Raw genomic sequence first — 21,340 nt, forward strand, 5'->3', positions numbered from 1 at the left:
TGATCCACCTGCCTCGGCCTCCCAAAGTGTTGGGATTATAGGCGTGAGCCACCATGCACAGCCTTAAATTAAAATTGTTTGTATTTCATTAATTTATACAACCAAATTATTTATTTATTTATTTATTTATTTATTTATTATTTTTTTGTTGTTGTTGAGACAGAGTCTCGCTCTGTCACCCAGGCTGGAGTGCTGTGGCCGGATCTCAGCTCACTGCAAGCTCCGCCTCCTGGGTTCACGCCATTCTCCTGCCTCAGCCTCCCAGGTAGCTGGGACTACAGGTGCCGCCACCTCGCCCAGCTAGTTTTTTTTTTTGTAGTTTTAGTAGAGAAGGGGTTTCACCATGTTAGCCAGGATGGTCTCGATCTCCTGACCTCACGATCCGCCCGTCTCGGCCTCCCAAAGTGCTAGGATTACAGGCTTGAGCCACCGCGCCCGGCCCCAAATTATTTATAATGTAATAACGTTTGAGGCCTCTAAGTGATACAACAAAGTATTAAAAAATAAATGTAGAAGTCCAAATAACAGGAAGTTATTTGTGTTATTAATATATTGGTTCAAAGGTAGATTCAAGACTACCACTGTAATTACTTTGTTAATAAAGACATAATTTCAAATATCCCTTCTCATTCTGCTTGACTCAATAAATGGATTTTGGTATATTAACTGACACAAAGGAAGCAGAAATTTTTTCCTTTGCTTAAGAAAAAAGATTTTGATGAAATTTCACTATTGGCAAATCTGCTACTGAGCCTATCATTAATAGTTATTAGTTGACTGACAGATGATCATCATTACAGTTGGTATTATCAGGACAAAAACTGATAATAACATAGATAGCCAAAATGAAAAGGCATATCGTAATTATCTTTGGGCAACAGATACTCAGAAAACAATGCTTTGGGGGGAAACTAGCTATATTTCTGGTGTGGGCTATATTTTCAAATTTCTCCCTAACTCTGTTCTTTCTTCTGTCATGTAATACTTTATCAGTATTATTTAGGAATATTTAATTCTGCTATGGAAAATAAGGGGGAAAGCAAGGAGAATATATAATACTAAGTACAGAAGCCAATAGCTTATGACACACAGAAAAAGTAAGTTGAGTACATATGTGGTAAACTGGCAAAAAACAGTGGAACAAATAAGAAAATTACTTATACATAGTAAAGAGTAGAAGGACTGAGTATGCACCAAATATTCACTAATTCATAAAATATGCATACGAGGCATATGAGGCACTCAATATTTATTGCACTGAAAATAAGCCACCCATTGGTGACATACAGTCTGGCCCCACATATCCTCTGTCCAAGAGAAATAATAAAGTACATAAATGCTTACTGGGCTATTTGGCAGGTTATAATTGTGGCCAGGCATCACTGCCCCTAGATCTCTCTCATAAAGCAACTGGCCCCGTGTATTTTACATATGTTGGGCCACTTTGTTCTTAGACCTCAACTCTGGTTTTCGTAATCACACCGTCAGTGGGAAAAGCTGATGTGGCTGAGTTTGGCAAGAGAAAGACAAAAAGGTGAATTAATCCAGACAGTTCATGTGAGCATTGTGTGATATTCAGGTAATGTGACCTTTCATCTGTTTGTACCCTATGCTTCATGGATTAATCTACCCTCTTTCCTCTGCTTCTCACTGTTTTAGACTGATGTAATAAACTGTGTGATTTGAGCATCTTAATTTGAACTGTGAGCCTTCCTATTCGATGACATCTGTGCTCACCTGCCTGGTTGTATACTTGGAAACTACCATTGCATGAAAGTAATTCCCCACATGGCACTGCTGGTCAATTTTTGCCTCATATTTCTTCCTTATATTTACAATTGATGGTAATTACACTGGCGTGGGTAAAGAATATACCATTTCAGAAAGGTATTTCATCATCTAAAGAGAGCATTTAACTGTCACAGGAATACATTCCAATAATAGTCTGGTTGCAGTAGACAAACAAAAGAAGAATTCATGGTTCAGCAGGAAAAAAATCATAGCACTTTAAAACTGATTCCAGTTCAAGCTTTCATTTTGGAAGATGAGATATAGTGACTTGTCGAACGTCACTATTTCTAGCAACTAGTAAGACAGAACAGGAGCCAATGCTGTCTAAAGTAGCTACAGGTTATTTGAGATACTACTGCTGTTCCTATCTGGATCCTGAATAGTGACCAACCTCATATGATAGCACATGTTATGTAATGCCCAAAAATATAAACTACAGCTGTCAAAATTAACAAATTAACATTACATGATGCAAAAATAAACAGAGAATGTCTGTTTATTAACAGGGCTTATAGAGGTATCATTGAGACATTTCAAATGCTAAAAATTGCTGTCCTGCTGTTAATTTCATCATAACTAAAGATTTCCATTTGACTACAGAAAACTGAATTTTAGTCAGTCATCTCAAGTTATTTGACTTTAGCTGGGAGTTTATGCCTAGTTATTCAAAATATTTATTTCTAACAAAACTTTTAGTCACTAGCCAATATAGACAAGGAACTGTGATGTTTAGAACATAAAAATGAATAAAATTTAACTATGTGAATTAACTAGTGTTTTTGAGTTCTCTCTATGTGTCAGGCACTGTTCTTGGCCCTAGAAAATCGTAATAGCAGTGGCTTACACCTGGGAATATTCATTGTTGATAAATAAATCCAGAGAGTTGATTGGCAGTTCAACTATCACCTCAGGGACCTAGATGGTTTCTCTCCTTCCCTTCCCTTTTATTATGTTGGAATTTTCCTTTAGGCTGTTTGTCTGGTGGTCACAAAATACCTGCTTCAGCTCCAGGTCTCACAGGTCAATGTCTTCACAAGACCATGTCCAAAGCATGAAGAATGGGTGTAGTGAGAGAGAGGTCTTCTCATGGAAGCCTCTTTTCAACACACACACACACACACACACACACACACACACACACACACACACACCACTCCATCCTGCAGCTTCAGTCAACTTCCCCTCACATTGGTGTTGACCAGAATAACTTTCTAAGATGTTGGAACTATGCTATAATCTGCGTTGTCCAAAATGGTATCCACCAGTGGCATGTAGCTTGTGAACACTTGAGTTATGGCTAGACTGACTAAAGAACTGAATGTTTAGTTTTATTTAATTTTAATTAATTAAAATTAAAATGTATACCTAGGCGCAGTGGCTCAAACCTGTAATTCCATCACTTTGGAAGGATGATGCAAGAGGATGGCTTGAGTTCAGGAGTTTGAGACCATTATGGGCAACATAAGACCCCATCCTGTAAAAAAAAGAAAATTAGCTGGTCATGGTGGTGTGTGCCCATTTTCCTAGCTACTTAGGAGGTTGAGGCAGGAGGATTGCTTGAGCCCAGGAGTTCGAGGCCACAGTGAGTTACGACCTCACCACTTCACTCCAGCCAGGGTGGAATCGACAGATCGAGACAGATCGAGACTCCAGACAGATCGAGATCTTGTCTCAGAAAATAAATACATAAATAAATTTAGTTACCCACATGTGTCTAGAGGCTATGTGAAAGGAAAATAAATCTTGGGACCCCAGAATCACTAAGCTAAAGGGAAAAGACAAGCTGGGAACTGCTTAGGGCAAACATGCCTTCCAGTCTATTCAAAGTCATCGCTCTGCTCACCAAGACAAATGTATACCTGATTGACTCCTTTGGAGAGGCTAATCAGAAACTCAAAAGAATGTAACCATTTGTCTCTCCTCTACCTGTGACCTGGAAGCCCCCTCCCTGCTTAAAATGTATAAAGCCAAGCTGTGCCCCGACCACCTTGGGCACGTGTCATCAGGACCTCCTAAGACTGTGTCACAGGCACATGTCCTCAACCTTGGCAAAATAAACTTTCTAAATTAACCGAGACCTGTCTCAGATATTCCGGGTTCACCTCTACCATATTGAACAGCCCAGCCATTAATTCTTCTTGGCTAGGACTGGGCCATATGACCACTAACAGAGGCTGAGAAAGTGATTACCTAGCTCTAAGGGAGAAAAAGTTGCTGCTCTGTGGCAGCATCCAACAGTGTGTGCCATAAAAATTAAATAAGAGTATCATAGAGCTGATACTAGTGGGGGAGGCTAACAACATAAAAATGTAAACAAATAAAATAAGCTATGTGCAGGTATGGACAAGTTGTGAAGATTATCAAGATTCCATCTAGATAATAAGTCTAGATTCCAGAATAATGTAATAGGGAATAATGGAAGGTGGGAGGGAATGATTTAAAAAGCAGGTAGGCTGGGTGCGGTGGCTCATGCCTATAATCCCAGCACTTTGGGAGGCTGATGCAGGCGGATCATGAGTTCAGGAGATCGAGACCATCCTGGTTAACACGGTGAAACCCCGTCTCTACTAAAAATCCAAAAAATTACCCGGGCGTGGTGGTGGGTGCCTGTAGTCCCAGCTACTTGGGAGGCTGAGGCAGGAGAATGGCGTGAACCTGGGAGGTGGAGCCTGCAGTGAGCCAAGATTGAGCCACTGCACTCTAGCCTGGGCAATAGAGCAAGACTCCGTCTCAAAAAAAAAAGAGGTAAAGAAAAGCTCTCAGAAGCTCATAGTCTGGTAGAGAAGAAAGAGAGACATGAAAAAATCATTAACGATACATATGGATACACACATATTTTATATAAACATGTATACTTAGATATACATACTCATTGTTTACACATATAAATATGTATATTTAGACATATACCTACACACAGAGTTAATACAGTTTCTCTATTAAGAAAAAAACAAAGCATATTTGTGTATTTCTCTTGACTCTCCTATGAACCTTACATAACACAGCAAGACAGGATTCGCCGCACAGAATCGTTGGAATGTGGTCCATCTACCATTCTTAAAGCAACAGTTGATGCAATACAGTTCTACTGGACAATGTATGCCTGAGTATGGTTAACAAGTGATTTCGATAGCACATTCTAAAGTAGAACAATTACACACAGTGAGAACTTTCACAGGACCTATTAATTTCTTCAGTTGCAAATGGTGTGTGCTCTTGAGGCCTGAGGGAGGATCAGCAGTAGACAGACCTGTCTGGCGAGAGGCTCTCCGGGCTAGGGTAGCTTAATTCAAGCTTAGATTTTGGTGTGACTGAGGGGCAAGAGACAGTTTCAGAAAGTGTCATCCTCTGAGACCTTTGTAAGTGTAGAAAGGATTATTTGTCATGTCCTCATAAACTCACGCTGGGATACAACAATAACTCAGGGTTCTGGGCATTCGAATGACTACAATGCTGAAAAATATGTTTTCTAAAGTTAGTTCCAGTTTTAATATACTAGTGTATGTGATCTATAAAGACCTTTTGTTTGTTTTCAAAGATAGTATGAGTGATTTCTGTGCAACAGTGGCTGAAATGATTCCTATAAGAAAAACATTTTCTCCATATTAATCCTTGGATTCATGGTACCACTTGTGATGTCTCTTTTTTTCCTGAAAATTCTGTACTTTTTAATAACTTTTCAACTACAGTGAAGTAAAAGAGGACATATACCAAATTCATAATAGTATTAGTGGTAAACATTTCAAAATAGATGCACACACTTACTTCAATGATAGACTTCAAAATATTCCCACACTTTAACTTCACATGACTATTTTTGGCTACATCAATATAAATGGTTTCTATGGTTATTAAAAACTATCATATTGCTATATAGGTTGCATATCTTATCTCAAACGCTTGGGATCAAAAGTTTTGTTTTGTTTTGTTTTTGAGACATGGTCTTGCTTTTCCACCAGGCTGGAGTACAGTGGTAATGTCATAGCTCACTGCAGACTTGAACTCCTGGCCTCAAAAGATCCTCTTACCTTGAGCTCCCAAAGTGCTGGGATTACAGAAATGAGCCACCATAGCTGGCCAGAAGTGTTTTTATGTTGGATTTTGGAATATTTGCATATATATAATGAGATATTCTGGGGGTGAGACCCAGGTCTAAAAACAAAATTTGTTTTTCATATACACCTTATTCACATAGCCTGAAGGCAATTTTATACAATATTTTAAATAATTTTATACATGAAACAAAGTTTGTGTCTATGAAACCATCAGAGAGTAAAGATGTCCCTAGCTCAGCCACCCATGTGGATAATCTGTGGTTGTTTGGCATCACCATCATTCCTGACTCTGAATGTATATGCTACTGATAAGCTATCATTTTCTTACATTTATTCACACATAAGTACTTAACAGTAGAAAACATGACATACCATTAATGCAGGGAAAAAATAAAGTGTTCAGGATAACTAAGCAGCAGAGTAGCATCCCCAGAATACCTCCATCAGTTGTTAAATAATAACAACAACAAGCAACAGCGACGTTCAGTCTCCACCTGCGAGACTGTGTTTTGATTATATAGTTACTGTACACTGCATTTCACTTTTTTAGGTAAGAAGAAATTTTAGAAATAGTTGAAGGACTAGAAAGTGGGTCCTCTGAGGCATTCAGCTGGATGTCTTTTTAAAATGTTTTCTCTAGTCATCTGCCCCATTAACAACTATTTCTGTCTTAGAAGTCCCTCTTTGATTGTATAAACCAACATGATTTATTGTTCTATTATGAACATTGCTTTAGTCCTTCAGTAAGCCCATCACAAATTTTCACCATGTCATTTATAGACACTTTTTCTTTCATCTTCATTGTCACTGATTATCACGATCATCTTGATTCAAAACCATTTCAGCTACTTCATCATTGGTCAACGAATGAACAACTGGAGTCTCATTATCCATGATAAACATTGTTTGATATTCACTTCTTCCAACTTACAGACAGACATTGGGGGTATATTTTTTGCATGTGTAAGTAGATCAGCCATTATTTTTTTTCTCACTTGACATACACAATCCTTCCAAGTCATTACCTTGTTTATCGTCACTGAACATAGTTGCAGGCCAGAGGTTGTGCCAGGCATGCACAACTCTGTCTATAGTTGCTATGTTCCAAGCATAGGTAACAGTATGTATGGCATCCTTCGTAGTAAACTTTCTTTCTTTTTTTTTTTTGAGATGGAGTTTCGCTCTTGTCACCGAGGCTGGAGTGCAACGGCACGATCTTGGCTCACTGCAACCTCCGCCTCCCGGGTTCAAGCAATTCTCCTGTCTCAACTTCCCTAGTAGCTGGGATTACAGATGCCCAACACCACGCCTGGCTAATTTTTGTATTTTTTAGTACAGATGGGATTTCACCATGTTGGTCAGGCTAGTCCTGAACTCCTGACCTCAGGTGATCACCTGCCTCGGCCTCCTAAAGTGCTGGGATTACAGGTGTAAGCCACTGCGTCTGGCCTCATACTAAACTTTTTTTGAAAACCTCCATACCCATTCTTCTGTTTATTGCTGCTAGCATGCTGTTCAAGGAAGTATTTTTATATTTACCCTTCCATGCTTTAAGGATACCCTGGTCACATAGCTGAATTAATACAGTCACATTTGGGGAGAAGTACATGGCATAAACATGATTTTTGATAAGAATTTCAGCTGGTGAATAAGCAGAACAGTTGTCAAGGAATATAAAATCTTGTAGTCGTCATCCAGTTCAGCTTTCCTGCAGTGACTGTATGCCTCTGGTACAAAATGTCTGTGAAATCAATCAGAAAAGATGTCATTGGTGGTCCATGCCTTTTGTTAGCAGAATAATGGATTGGCAAGAAATTCACTCCTTGAAAAAAAGAGAGGACAAACTTTTGCCTATCACAGCAAGTTTACACTTATGCGTGCCTGCGACATTAGCACATCCCAGCACAGTTATTCTGTCCTTGGCATTTTTAATTCTTATAGAGGCTGTCTCATCTGCCACAGTCAGCGTCTTTCTGGGGCAATAATGCCAAAATAATGATGTTTTTGTCAGCATTATAGACTTGTTCTGGTATCCAGTTTTCATCAGCGATGATATGGGCAAACTCATTAATGACTTTTTCCGTACCTTTCTGATCAGCAGACGCTTTATCACCACAAATCCTTAAACATTAAATGCTGTGTCTTTGCTTAAATATCTGCAACCAGCCTGCTGAACAGTCACAGTTCCTTTCAATTTCCAATTCATTGTGATAGATCTTTGCTTGTTTCATGATCAGCATACCATGAAGTGGCATGTGGTCACTGTGATGCTGATGGATCCACTTTTTCAATTGAGATCTTCATATTTTGCATCATACAATGTTTTTCTATTTTTCATTTACTTGTGTTTATCACTTTTAGCATAGATCTTCAACAATTTGTCCTTCTGTTTCTTCAGATTACACATGGCGGCCACTCTGTCACCATACTTTTCTGTAAGAAATTTCATACCTACACCACTGTCCAGTTTCTTTAACAGCTAGACATAATAAATGCTTCTTTTTCTTATCACTGATACCCACAGGATTAACTGCAGGCTTTTTTTTGATATTTCTTTTCTTTGTCTTTTTGGAGATGGAATCTTGCACTGTCACACAGGCTGGAGTGCAGTGATGCAATCTTGGCTCACTGCAACCTCCACCTTCTGGGTTCAAGCGATTTTCCTGCCTCAGCCTCCAGAGCAGCTGGGATTACAGGTGCCCACCACACCCGGCTAATTTTTTGTATTTTTAGTAGAGATGAGGTTTCACTATGTTGGCCAGGCTGGTCTCAAACTCCTGACCTCGTAATTTGCCCTCCTTGGCTTCCCAAAGTGCTGAAATTACAGGTGGGAGCCACTGTGCCCGGCCCGATATTTCTTTATACCAAAAATATCTTTACACCACAGAGCAAAGAAAAAGAAACAACAACAACAACAACAACAAACAAAGCAAACCCACAGTGAGTAATGCATGTAGATGAAGACCCCATGTAGGCATTGTGGGGAACTCGACCTTAGCAAATCCAGTCTGCTCACCTGCCATTTGATTACCTTTGGGGCGCATGCTTGCATGGGGGAATCTGGGCATGCCCTGAAAAGATATATATCAGTAGAAAAAGGCTGGGAGGGTCTTTTTTTCCCTTGGGGATGCTAGTAAACTGCGTAGTGTGTCTGCATTTTGATGGTGACCCATCACATGTGGTCAGGTGTGGGGTTTTCCACTTGAGGTATTACTTGTCGGAACTTAAAACGTTTTGGATTTTGGAGCATTTCAGATTTTGAATTTTCGGATTAGGGATGCTTAATGCTCAATCTGTAGTAAGGTTTTATCTTAACCAAAAAGCAGATAATAATTTTGTTAGGGAATAATAGTTCTTTACAGAAATTCAAGAGAAATGTGATCCATTTCACCTACCTTAACACAGAGGCACCAGTTTGTCTTCTAAGGTTATTTATAGATCTGAAGTCACTTAATGGTGGTGCTAATCTTCCACTTTTTCCTTCCATCATAGTGTCTGGGCTTGTGTTGTTCAACACCAACAGCGTAGCCACTGGGTATTTAAATTCAAATGTAAATTAATTAAAATGAAATGAAAAATTTACTTCTTATTACATACTATCTACTTTCCACACACGATGTAGCCACAGTTGGCCACCGTATTAGACAGTAAAGAACTAGAACAGTTATCCAATCACAGAATGTATTATTAGACAGCACTGGACATTGTTGGGTTGGTCAAATGAACTGCTATTCAAATTTAATACAATACTGTATGATAAATGGAGACCATTTCCCATTGAGAAAGCTCTAGTCAGATAAATAGATTCCTGGAAATTGGTCCCTAAGATAAGTTTTGTAGGGGCCAGAGGCAGTAATGCCCTTAGACTCAAGCAAGAAAAACCGTGCTCTGGGCCCTCCATTTTAGAGGACACCAACCTGACTCTTCTTATCGGGTGAAAAACCTCCAGGCTAGCACTCAAAGCCTGGGTACCTGGAATTCCCTGACATCAATTACCAAGGCCACTTCTTAGCCCTGAGCTAGCTTCCTCTGAGAACTGTCCTCCCAATGAAGGACCCAACAACTGGTATAGGCACACCTGGGCTCGAGAGGCAGACAAAGGGTGGCTGGTAGAAAGTGTGAACAGAACTTGGTTTTGTGGGCTGCAGTGTTCACACACAGGTACAAAAATCTCTTGTCCTTGAAGACAGCTGGGCACAGGAAGCAAAGGCGGTGAGGGTGTACAGGCCAAAGATTTGGATCTGTTTCCCACCTGCTGTGTTTCAGGGAGAAACTCCAAAGTGTCTGAGAAGCCTGCTTACAAACCTTCCAGGTTGTTATGGAGGTAATTTCTCAAAGCAGGAGCACAGAACATACTTTATTAGCATCATAGAATCCTTGTAAAATTGCAAACATAGGGTAGGTAAGCCCTTGGCTTGCAAATGTTAGGGCGAGGCTGGAAGTCAGAGTAATCAATTCTGTTAGGGTTTCTTGGAGGGTTCTCTCATTATTGCTCGAACTGGTGAACATCTCAGGTATCTGCCTGTCAAATTTCTTTCAACAGGCAGCCTTTCTAGTGAGGTCCAGATGCATCCTCTAGAGTCTATCGCTGTTGTTGTTGAAGGCCAGAAACAGCTTCAGATTGTTCACCGTATTGAAGAGGAACCTGTTTCCTGGATCGAGTGTATTTGGGACAAATGAGACTACCATAACGAGGTGAGAAGGCGATTCCTTCCGAAACACTTGGTTTTGGGTACTTTCCCCATAGGGATGGTCAGGGAAATTCCCTGCTCTCCTCCCTACTCCATCCTCCGGGCCAGGCTCCTTGGGCCACATGGGCAGTCTCCAGGAGCGCACAGGATGGCTTTGTCCTGTGCCCGCAGTGCAAGCGCGGTAACGGCGAAGGGAAACGAGCAGAAGAGTGGTCACCGCGACTGGAGTTTGGACTCGAACTTTCCTTGGCCCTCTCTACGAGTTACCGCCTTCCCGCGGGCTCCTCACAACTCCTGCCCGGAGGCCAAGGCCCGGGCGCGCAGCGCGTCGGAGTCGGGCTCGGCAGGTCCCGAGAGCGTGCGCCTCCTCCCTGGACTCCCGGGCAGCCACAGACACCGGGAGAGCAGGAGAGCCGGGGAGGAGGAGGGGCAGGGGCGGAGGCGGCCGGCGGCTGCGGGCGGGGAGGAGCCGCCGCGGGTCCTGGCCAGGGGAGGAGGCGGTGGCGGCGGCTGCGGCGGAGGAGGAGGAGGAGGAGGAGGAGGCGGTGCTCGCGCCGGACGGTAGAGCGGCGCTGGGACCCGTGCGGCCGTGACCCCGGCGTCCCTCCGGCCCCAGCGCAGCCGCAGACGGACCAAGGAGCAGTGGTAGGCGCCGGGGGGAGCCCGTCCTGGGCCGGCGCGCCATGAGTGCTTCTCCGGGCGCCGCTGAGTCCCCGCGTCTCGCGCTCCTGCGCCCGGATTCGGGGCGGGCCCGGACTAGGGCACAGTGCGCCGCCGCTCTCACCCGTCACGGAAGCCAGCACCCGCAGCATGCGGAGCCTAGCCCGGCACGTACCCGGCGGGGCGCCGCGCGCCAGCCGCCGCACGTGCTGCTGCACCTCTCGCTGTTAGCTCTGCTAGCGCTGCTGGGAGGTGGCGGTGGCGCCGCGGCGCTGCCCGCCGGCTGCAAGCACGATGGGCGGCCCCGAGGGTCTGGCAGAGCGGCGGGCGCCGCCGAGGGCAAGGTAGTGTGTAGCAGCCTGGAGCTCGCGCAGGTCCTGCCCCCAGATACTCTGCCCAACCGCACGGTCACCCTGTGAGTATCTCCCGGGACGCCCGGTCCTGTGTAGCTCGGCTGTTTCTTACCTCTCCGCTCAACTTTGGAGAGGGGTCCTGCCGGCACCCACGCGCCTTTGTGTGGAGCTCTAGGTAGGGGGTGGTGCTAGGGAAGACCTCGTGTGCCTGGCACGGGTGCAGTTCAGGGAAAGGCAAGGGAATCTGCGTCCGAGCTGCCTCCCAGCTCCACTAGTTTGCAAAGTAAAGTTTTCGGGTTCTCAGGCGCGCCCCGCGCTGTCCCGGGCGCAGCGCTTTTGGGCTGCGCGGTGTGCCACGTGAGGATGCAAGTAAACACGCAGTCGACAGAGTTAAAGCTCATTCATCCTGGGCTTGGGCTTCCAGAAAACACAATGCTTGATTACAAGCGCCAGTCCTTCTGCTTCTTTGCAAATTAAGTTACACTTACGTGGTAGAGTTTGCAGAACACAAGGACTGTGTGCGAGCCGAAACCCCAAGACGCTTCCTTTGCCTTTTGCTATCTTAGTTTTATTACAGTTAAAGAACACTTTTTAAGATAGAGTTGTTATTAAGGGCTGGAAACATTTCAGATCAATCTGTTTATGTACCTTGCAGTCCCGTTTTCGTGTCTGTGAGGGCTCATATTTAAAAGCCAGGAACTTTGGAATTAAATACTGTGGGTTTATTGAGCCTTCCAACTCGAGGGATTTTTGATTTTCGGATTGAGTTTCCACCTGGAAGGAAAAATTTTGGTAACTCACTTGTGCTGGGATTCACGGTTCAGTTTTGCAAACGTAGTTCTGCCAATTCTAGCTGAACAGTTGGCCCCAGTGACTGTCGAGTTTGTTTTCAGAAGGATGAATTGGTTTGGAAAGTTTTGAGTCTAAGTGTTTCTCATGGGTATTTTGTTCAACTGAAATGTGAGTCCCTTGGTTCGGGGTTCCTTTATGTTGTTTTGGTTGGTTTCCTAAAAAAAGAATCAAGGCAGCCACTATACAAACATGAATGCAAGGGCCGCAGCATGATCTATGAAAACACTTAAAGTATCGTTTTAAATGTAACCCAAATTCAGCAGGAGTATATACAGGTAGGCCAGGTATACATTTCATTACTAACACCTTTGTTTACCCTTCATTTCCATTTTTTGAATTAGGAAACATTCAACCATGAAAACTGTGTCTGTGTGTCTGTTTATGGAGGCCTGAAGATGGGTGAAACAGTTTTTTTTGTTTGACTCCTTTACTAACACGTTACCATTTGGTGGTGGCAGCAGTTATATTTATGTATTTCTTAGCCAGATTCTTTGAAGTGGAAATTTTCAGTATGGGACTTTAATTACAGTGCAAGTGGAGAAAATCCCAATGTTGGAGGAGATTTTCTTTGTTACTCTGCAAAAATTAGTCATCATGCAGTTGTGTTATAAACATTTAGGTTTGGGGTCAATTAGTGGCATTTATGTTGACTCATGTTTAGGTGCAGTTTTTCTGACCTAAAAGTGTCAACAATTCCAGCTGGATTGGGTCAACTACTAGTAAATTGCTGATTTTGCTTTGCAGAAAAAAATAGGGTATATGGTGGTAAATTGATTTTCAGCATATTATCGATAAACTTTTACTACTTTTTTATGAACTGGTTAAAATATAAGTATGAAATGTCATTTTAATCCAGGTTTTTTTTTTTTTTTGCCTGAAAGCTTTTTAGATGAAAATAAAATTAAGCTTGGGCATGGTGACTTACCCCTGTAATCCCGGCACTTTGTGAAGCCAAAGCCGGTAGATCACTTGAGGTCAGGAGTTCAAGACCAGCCTGGCCAACGTGGCGAAACCCTGTCTCTACTAAAAATACAAAAATTAGCCAGGCGTGGTGGTGTATGCCTGTCATTCCAGCTACTTGGGAGGCTGAGGCAGGAGAATCACTTGAACCCGAGAGGTGGAGATTGCAGTTAGCCGAGATCACACCACTGCACCCCAGCCTGTGTGACAGAGTGAGACTCTGAGCCAAAAAAAAGAAGAAAAGAAAATTAATAAAATTAATTTAGTGAATGGGAAAAAGATACTGTTAAGGATCAATTAAAGCTGTTCTGCGGGTCCTGGTGGCTCACGCCTGTAATCCTAGCACTTTGAGAGGTGGAGGTGGGTGGATCATGATAACTTAGATAACTCCTGATCTAAGGTCAGGAGTTAGAGAGCAGCCTGGCCAACAAGATGAAAACCCCATCTCTACTAAAAATACAAAAAATTAGCTGGGCGTGGGGGCGGGCGCCTGTAATCCCAGCTACTCGGGAGGCTGAGGCAGAAGAATTGCTTGAACCTGGGAGGCAGAGTTTGCAGTGAGATGAGAAGGCACCATTGCGCTCCAGCCTGGGTAACAAGAACGAAACTCTGTCTCAAAAAAAAAAAAAAAATGGGGAGTTATTCTGGCTGAAGAGGGTTCAAGGTATATGAGTCCCCCGTAGAGGGGTCTTGTGGGCCAGTTTCGTCATTTTACTGGGGAAAGAGTTAGAGTTACTGTAGATAAGGGACTCACCAGAATTCTCATAGTAGAGTAGCATCTGAGTCCACGTCCCAGATGCTGATCCCAGATTGCAGTTCAGATGCTTTCTTTCCTCGCCTTGCCTTCATCTTAGTTGAGCACAGTTTTTGTTGAGTGGCCCCTAGGTAGTAGGTAGCGTGTTGAAGTTTGGACTGTGTGTTAGTGCCTAGGGCTACTGCAGATTAGTATGGACTTGGTGGCTTGAAACAACAAATTTATTCTCTCTGGAGGCCATAAGTCCAAAATCAACGTATTAGCAGGGCCATGCTGTCTCTGAGGACTTTAGGAATAATTCATGCTTGCTTCTCTCATCTTCTGGTTTCCCTTGGCTTGGGGCAGCATCACTTCTGTCTCTGCATCTGTCTTCCCTTGGCCTTCTCCCTGTGTGTCTGTGTGTCTCAAGTCCTCTCCTTTCTCTTTTAAGGATACCAGTCATTGAATTTAGGGTCCACCCTAGTTCCAGGATGATCTCATCCCAAGATCCTTTAATTAAATATATTTGCAAAGAACCTGTTTACAAATAAGATCACATAAAAAGGTCAGGACTTGGACTTGATATGAGACACTGTGCAGCTCACGACAGAATACAAATAAAAACATGGTCTTTCTTCTCCAGGAACTTACAGATATTTGGGCAGAAAGATTCATGACTAACTCTCAGAACAGTATGGTCAATGCTCTATTATCAGGGTGCACATGTAGCAAAAGAAACCCAGAGGAGGGCAACCAAGGCCTTCCTCTCCCTCAATCCTAGTGGGATGGAGGATCCTGAACCAATTCTGGAAAGAGGACTGTGGGGCGGGCGCAGTGGCTCACACTTGTAATCCCAGTACTTTGGGAGGCTGAGATGGGCAGAACACTTGAGCCCAGGAGGTCAAGACCAGCCTGACCAACATGACGAAACCCCATCTCTACTAAAAATACAAATATTAACCGGGCGTGGTGGCTTGCACCTGTAATCCCAGCTACTAGGAAGGCTAAGGTAGGAGAATTGCTTGCATCCAGGAGGCAAAGGTTGCAATAAGAAAGAAAAAGATAACTGTGAAGAAAATGGTGAGGGGACAAGGGGAGGAAATGATGGGGTTGGAAGTGGGGGACCCCAGGTGCCCACGGGTTTGGAGAGGACAGTATCTGGTTATGCTGCTGTGCAGTTGGTGTTGCTGGAATGTCAAAGGTAAGTGTTTTGTGCCCAGAGTGGTCAGAGAGGAGTCTGGAGGGACCAAGCCGAGGAAGGCCAGGCTCCCGGTTTGAGCCTTTATCACTTAGGTGTGGCAAGGCGTTTTCAGCTGAGTTGTGATGTGGCCACAGAGAGGAAAATTAACTGATGGAAACTGGGAGAATGGCAAAGGTGGGATAGAATTTATTTTTTTTAATCGTGAAAAATAAAGCTATTTCTATTTAGTGGATGAACTGGTCTTCATCGTAGCCTAAAAGTCAGACCCTTCAACAGTATTGATGAACAGCACTTGTCTCTGTAGCTATGCTTAAAGAAAGGTCTGGCAGAGATCCTAGGCTTAACTGTGTGTTCCCCGTGTCTCAGGTAGACTTCTGTATTGAGGGATTAAACTGCTTCTGTTATTATAACACACAAATTGAACAAAAATTTACCTGCATTTAATGTTTTCATTGAAAATATACTTATTTACTATATTTCTGTGATTTATATTAAATCTTGCTCAATAATGTAAGTTTTGAAAGTTCTGAGAATTTCATTGATAGAAAGTTTTACGAATTTATCACTGCCTTTTTAAATGTGGGTTCCTCGTGATGCTACATGGTGATTCTAGACAAATAAAAATATATTAAAAAATTACTTGTAATTTGTCAGATAAATTCCAGGTTTTTCTCAGACTAACACACTAAAATAGTGTGTAGAGTTTTGGTTTTTCATGTTTGTTGTCAAAGAACTAATAATTATTTTGGACATCGCCCGTGTTGCTCAGTACCAAGAAAAGAAATGCTTGTATTGTTCAGAAGCTTAAATCTAGTTGGGAGGAAGGATTTGCACAATGGGAAGCAGACATTTAGGGAACCATTAAAAGACTATCCCTCATTAAGTAATAAATCCTGTGCTGGAGACTGTTTCAGTGCTTCAGGAAGCCCAGACAGGAGAGAGATCAGTGTGGCTAGGGAGTCGTTGGAAGGTATTTTATTTTCCTGGAGAAGTTAGGACTTGAGCATGGCCTAAAGGAGGGGAAGGATTGGATTGAGTGGGGAGATGGCATTCGGGAGCAAGGGTGGCAGGTGGTGGCTGGCCCACTTGAAGTGGTGAGACTGTATCGGGCGAATAGTGGAGAGAGCTTTTGGAACCATTTGCCTGTATGTGGTATTTCAGACACAGACCTGGTTGGGGTCAGTTAGGAGAGAGTGCACAGAGGGGAGAGGAGGTGGCCCAGGCAGAACCACACTGGAACATGGAGGAACATGAACAGGAGTCTGAGAAGGAGCCTCTGCAGAGGCTGTGGGGAGCACCAGGGGAGATCTCATCCCGGAAGCTAAGAGAAGTTTACGTGTCAAGGCTGGAATGGCCTTCCCAGTTGAGGCGTTGAGAGATTAAGCCAGAAAGACAAAGGAATAGACAGCACTGGATTTGATGTCCTGGAGTCTGGTGCCCTCCGTGAGCAGTGTCCATGTATCACAGGTGAATAAGCCAGGTTGGGTGGCCTGAAAAGAGAAGTGGGATGGGAGCACAGATGAAGGTTTGGCTTTTGATGGCAGCAGGGAAGCTCATTCTCCACATGTGTAGTCAATGCACCAAATAGCACTAACTGAATCACAGCCTGAGAATGACTGTATGGCAGATGACGCATCTGAATGTGGTTTGGAGTTCCAAGCTAGGGAACCTGGGAGTGGCCCACCCAGAAAGTCATTTCTTATCTATGAGGAACACCTGAGTCTCCATCTTGTCCCATGGAACATGGACCATATGGGGGATCAAGGCCCTTTGGGGTTAATTGATGGTTGCCAGGTGGAGACTGTTGAGGGGGGAAGGTGCTAAGTGAAGATGCTGCGTGAACTGCATGCTTTTTTTTTTTTTTTTTTTTGAGAGGGAGTCTTGCCCTGTTGCCCAGGCTGGAGTGCAGTGGGGTGATCTCGGCTCACTGCAACCTCTGCCTCCTGGGTTCAAGCGATTCTCCTGCATCAGTCTCCTGAGTAGCTGGGATTACAGGTGCAAGCCACCATGCCCAGCTAATTTTTTTGAATCTTTTGTAGAGACGGGGTTTCACCATGTTGACTAGGCTGGTCTTGAACTGCTGACCTCGTGATCTGCCCGCCTCGGCCTCCCAAAGTGCTGGGATTACAGGGGTGAGCCACTACTCCCGGCCGTGAACTGCATGCTTTTTGCAAGTTGCGAGTTTCTCTGCTCAGCCCCTAGCCACTGGGGCATGCAGTTCTCCTGTCCTGCCCACCAGCGCTGAACTCTCTCCCCTGCATGTAAGCCCTCAGTGAAACTCCATGTTCTGTTCACTAGCTCTGGGTTTCTTCTTCTTGAACCTGGTGCAATCCCTTCTGGAGTGGGTAGGGGTTTAGCACAACACCTTGTCATGGGAGAAAGGGGTGTCAAGGCAGGTGGGAGGGCATTGGGGCGCAGGTGGGAGGAAGAGGGAATTCTGGCCCCATTGCTTCTATTTCCTCAAAGACATCTAGGCAGGGCGAGGGAAAAAGGGGCCAAAAGGAAGGGGAAAGAGAAGAGAAATGGTTCTTTTGGAATGTGAACCTACTGGGGATAGCAGAAAAGTCAGCAGGGAGGATCTTTTTCCAGTTTTGCCTTCTGATCTGATTCAAAGGGAGATGGTCATTGCAATTGTTTTTCTCCACCTGGATTCAGCCTAGCGATGGGAATCCTTGGGTGTGGCCAGGTTGCTTCTTTGCCAGGTGAGTGCAGCCAAGGGCGAGAGGAGCAAAGTGATTATAATCTGTAGGCCAGCAAAATGCCGCAGCCTGAATTCTCACCAGCAGAGCCATTGGATCAAGAGTAAGATTGTTATCTTTGAACGCAAAATCTTACGTATGTCTGCAGCCTGATTTCTTAACACCCAGCACGGATTACTTTTTCCATGGACATTGGTTGAGGCGGTGTTATGTTGTAAACACAGTGCCCAGTGGTTCAGGGTTAAAATAATCCAAGGGTCAGTCTTTTAAACAAACTCTTCGTTTCACCAAAGTGTGCCTCTCAGTGTCCCCTGAACAGAGTTTATACTTTGCTTCCTGTGTGCCTTTGCTAAGACACCCTTGCCTTGGAATCCCAGTCTGGGAAATTCTGGGATATTCTTTAATACCCAACTCGGCTGCTACGAACTCTTCACTGTTCTGGCATTTTGATTCTTCCATCTCTGAACCCAGGTAGCTATTAGTGTTTGTGTTCTTGTGTCGCTTTCTATGATACTGGTGTTGCTCTCAGAATGCACATACCCTTGAAAGCAAGGACTGTGACTTCTCATAGCGCCTCAAGTATGGGTGGGTACGTAATTGTTCTTTATGGGCAAGAGTAATGCTAACAGAGATATGTCTTTATGGGCAAGAGTAATGCTAACAGAGATACGACTAGGTGGTGGAAAAGCAGGAAAATTGGGGGATAGAAGGTGGCTGCAAATTCACAGGTTTACCTTATTATAGCAAATGAGAACATATGTTTATTTAGTTTGTTAGGTTCATAGCTGTGGGATCCCTGATTCAAGGATGGGTATATTCAATCTATCTGCAGTCACATGTGATCTACTTGATCTTATGTGTGTGGCAAGCACACACATATAGACTGTGTTGGGAAGTGGCTTGAATTCCTACCAGGAATATTGCTCAGAAATCTTGCAGGATTGGGGGCACAGTTTGGCATTTGGTCCGTGAATGCAAGGTGTAAGCTTTTCTGATATGAGGCATGGTTGCGTATCACCCAGCCTCAAAATCCTGTTGTTTCTTGCCTGCTTGGAGTCCTCCAGCACCAGGAGAGCACATGAGAGAAGTTGGTGGGTTTGGCAAGATACGAAGTCCCCAAACAAATGAATATGGTAATGTTTGGTGAGTTTGCTCCCAATGCAGCTCCAGCTTCTGTTCCCAGGAGCCTGTAAAGATGGTTTAAAAAAACAGACAAAAAAACTCCTGAAAGTAACTCAGAAAATGACACGGGATGAAGTTTCTTAAAAGACTATTCAATGACTTATTTTTCCATTCGGCTGCTTCTCAGGAAGAGTTGTTTACTGGCTTGATGCTACCTATGGAGGAATCTTAACTCTAGAGAACACAGCTAATGTATTGTGTCAACATTTTTCTTATAAACAAAGATTAGAATACAGAGTTCTTTGAGAATTCGTAGCTTATTTTATTTATTTTATTTTTTTGAGAAGGAGTCTCACTCTGTCACCCAGGCTGGAGTGCAGTGGCGCGATCTCGGCTCAGTGCAAGCTCCACCTCCCAGGTTCACGCCATTCTACTGCCTCAGCCTCCCGAGTAGCTGGGACTACAGGTGCCCGCCACCATGCCCCGCTAATTTTTTTTTGTATTTTTAGTAGGGATGAGGCTTCACCATGTTAGCCAGGATGGTCTCAATCTCCTGACCTCGTGATCTGCCCACCTCGGCCTCCCAAAGTGCTAGGATTACAGGCGTGAGCCACTGCGCCTGGCTGAGTACTAGTAGCTTATTAACTCAGTTTTTGCAAAGATTAGGAAGCTATAAATGCAAACTTGCTCAATAAGTTTTTAATGTAAAACAATATAATTTTAATGCTTGATGTATGATTTAGCTTGCATTTGTGTTCAAATACAGACAATTTTATTTATTTTATTTTTTATTTTTTGAGACGGAGTCTCGCTCTGTCCCCCAGGCTGGAGTGCGGTGGTGCCATCTCGGCTCACTGCAAGCTCCGCCTCCCGGATTCACGCTATTCTCCTGCCTCAGCCTCCTGAGTAGCTGGGACTACAGGCGCCCGCCACCACGCCTGGCTAATTTTTTGTATTTTTAGTAGAGACGGGGTTTCACCGTGGTCTCGATCTCCTGATCTTGTGATCTGCCCACCTCGGCCTCCCAAAGTACTGAGATTACAGGCATGAGCCACTGCGCCTGGCTAATACAGACAATTTTAATCTGAAGAGGGAGCTTTATAAAAGTACACTACACTATTCCTCCCAAGGTTTTTTTTTTTTTTTTTCTGTCTTAAGTTTCAGAAATGTTGCATGTCTAGTAAGGCAGTTACCTATGTGTAGAGGGTAGAGTGGGACAGAGATGAGGTTGGTGCCTCCCAGAAGGTACATGTCTGTCTTGGCCACTTTTAGTACCACACTGAGCACGTTGCAGATACTAAGCTTTGCTTTTGTCTGGTTTTTTTTTTTTTTTTTTTTTTTTTTTTTTTTTTTTTTTAAGATAGGGTTTCATTCTGTCACCCATGCTGGAGTGGAGTGGCGTGATCTTGGCTCAGTGTAACCTCTGCCTCCTGATCTCAAGCGATTCTCATGCCTCAGCTTCGTGAGTAGCTGGGACCACAGGCACACACAACCATGCCTGGCTAAGTTTTGTATTTTTGCTAGAGACAAGGTTTTGCCACATTGGCCAGGTTGGTCTCGAACTCCTGACTTCAAGTGATCTGTGTACCTTGGCCTCCCAAAGTGCTGGGATTACAGGCATAAGCCACCGTGCCTGGCCTTCTTTTGCTTTTCATCCAGCAAAGCATTTCTTGTCCTCAGATCTTTCCTGTAAAATGGAAGATTTAAGAGACTGATAGAAAAATACTCCAGCACCTTCCTACTTCTCCCCCGCATCTTTAACACCCTGGTCTTTTTGTTCTTATTTATCTGCAAGTGAGTCCCAGGGTAAAGCTGTGCCTTCCTGCATACACTATGGGCTGGCCAAACACCAAAACTTTCACTTTTGATATTTACTCTTCTCCAGTTGCATTCTTGATAATTTGTACCCTGGTTTCCAGTATTTGTATCCTAAACTTGTTTTTGCATTCATTTAGCAAATAGTTATTCAGTGCCACCCTGCTTGTGGATGTATGTGACTTCTTATCTCTGGGCTTGACTTTTCTTTTGGTCTATTAGACCAGTTTTATCTTAGTTTTGTACCTCTTCCTAGAGCTCTACCTCTTGCATTCTAGCTATTCAATATCTGTCATACCTCCCCTCGGGTAGATGTGACCCTCTAGCTCTTTTTGATGTGATTTAATCTGCATCTTCCTCTGTTGTTATACTCTGCTAAAACAGCAGGGGATAACCGTGGAATTTTAG

The 21,340-nt window shown here is 43.6% G+C and overlaps 1 protein-coding gene across 1 annotated transcript in view; it reads left to right on the top strand.

Moving 5' to 3' along the window:
• The first annotated feature begins 11,379 nt into the window (after positions 1-11,379).
• The window catches only part of ADGRA3 (adhesion G protein-coupled receptor A3), a 134,187-nt gene continuing 124,226 nt past the window's right edge, over positions 11,380-21,340 (top strand). The window contains 1 exon segment of the mRNA XM_017866795.1: positions 11,380-11,612. The gene's annotated coding sequence lies outside the window, so the exon portion shown is untranslated.

The sequence above is a fragment of the Rhinopithecus bieti genome, unplaced genomic scaffold (genome assembly GCF_001698545.2).
Source record: "Rhinopithecus bieti isolate Rb0 unplaced genomic scaffold, ASM169854v2 scaffold_1599, whole genome shotgun sequence".
Lineage (NCBI taxonomy): Eukaryota > Metazoa > Chordata > Mammalia > Primates > Cercopithecidae > Rhinopithecus > Rhinopithecus bieti.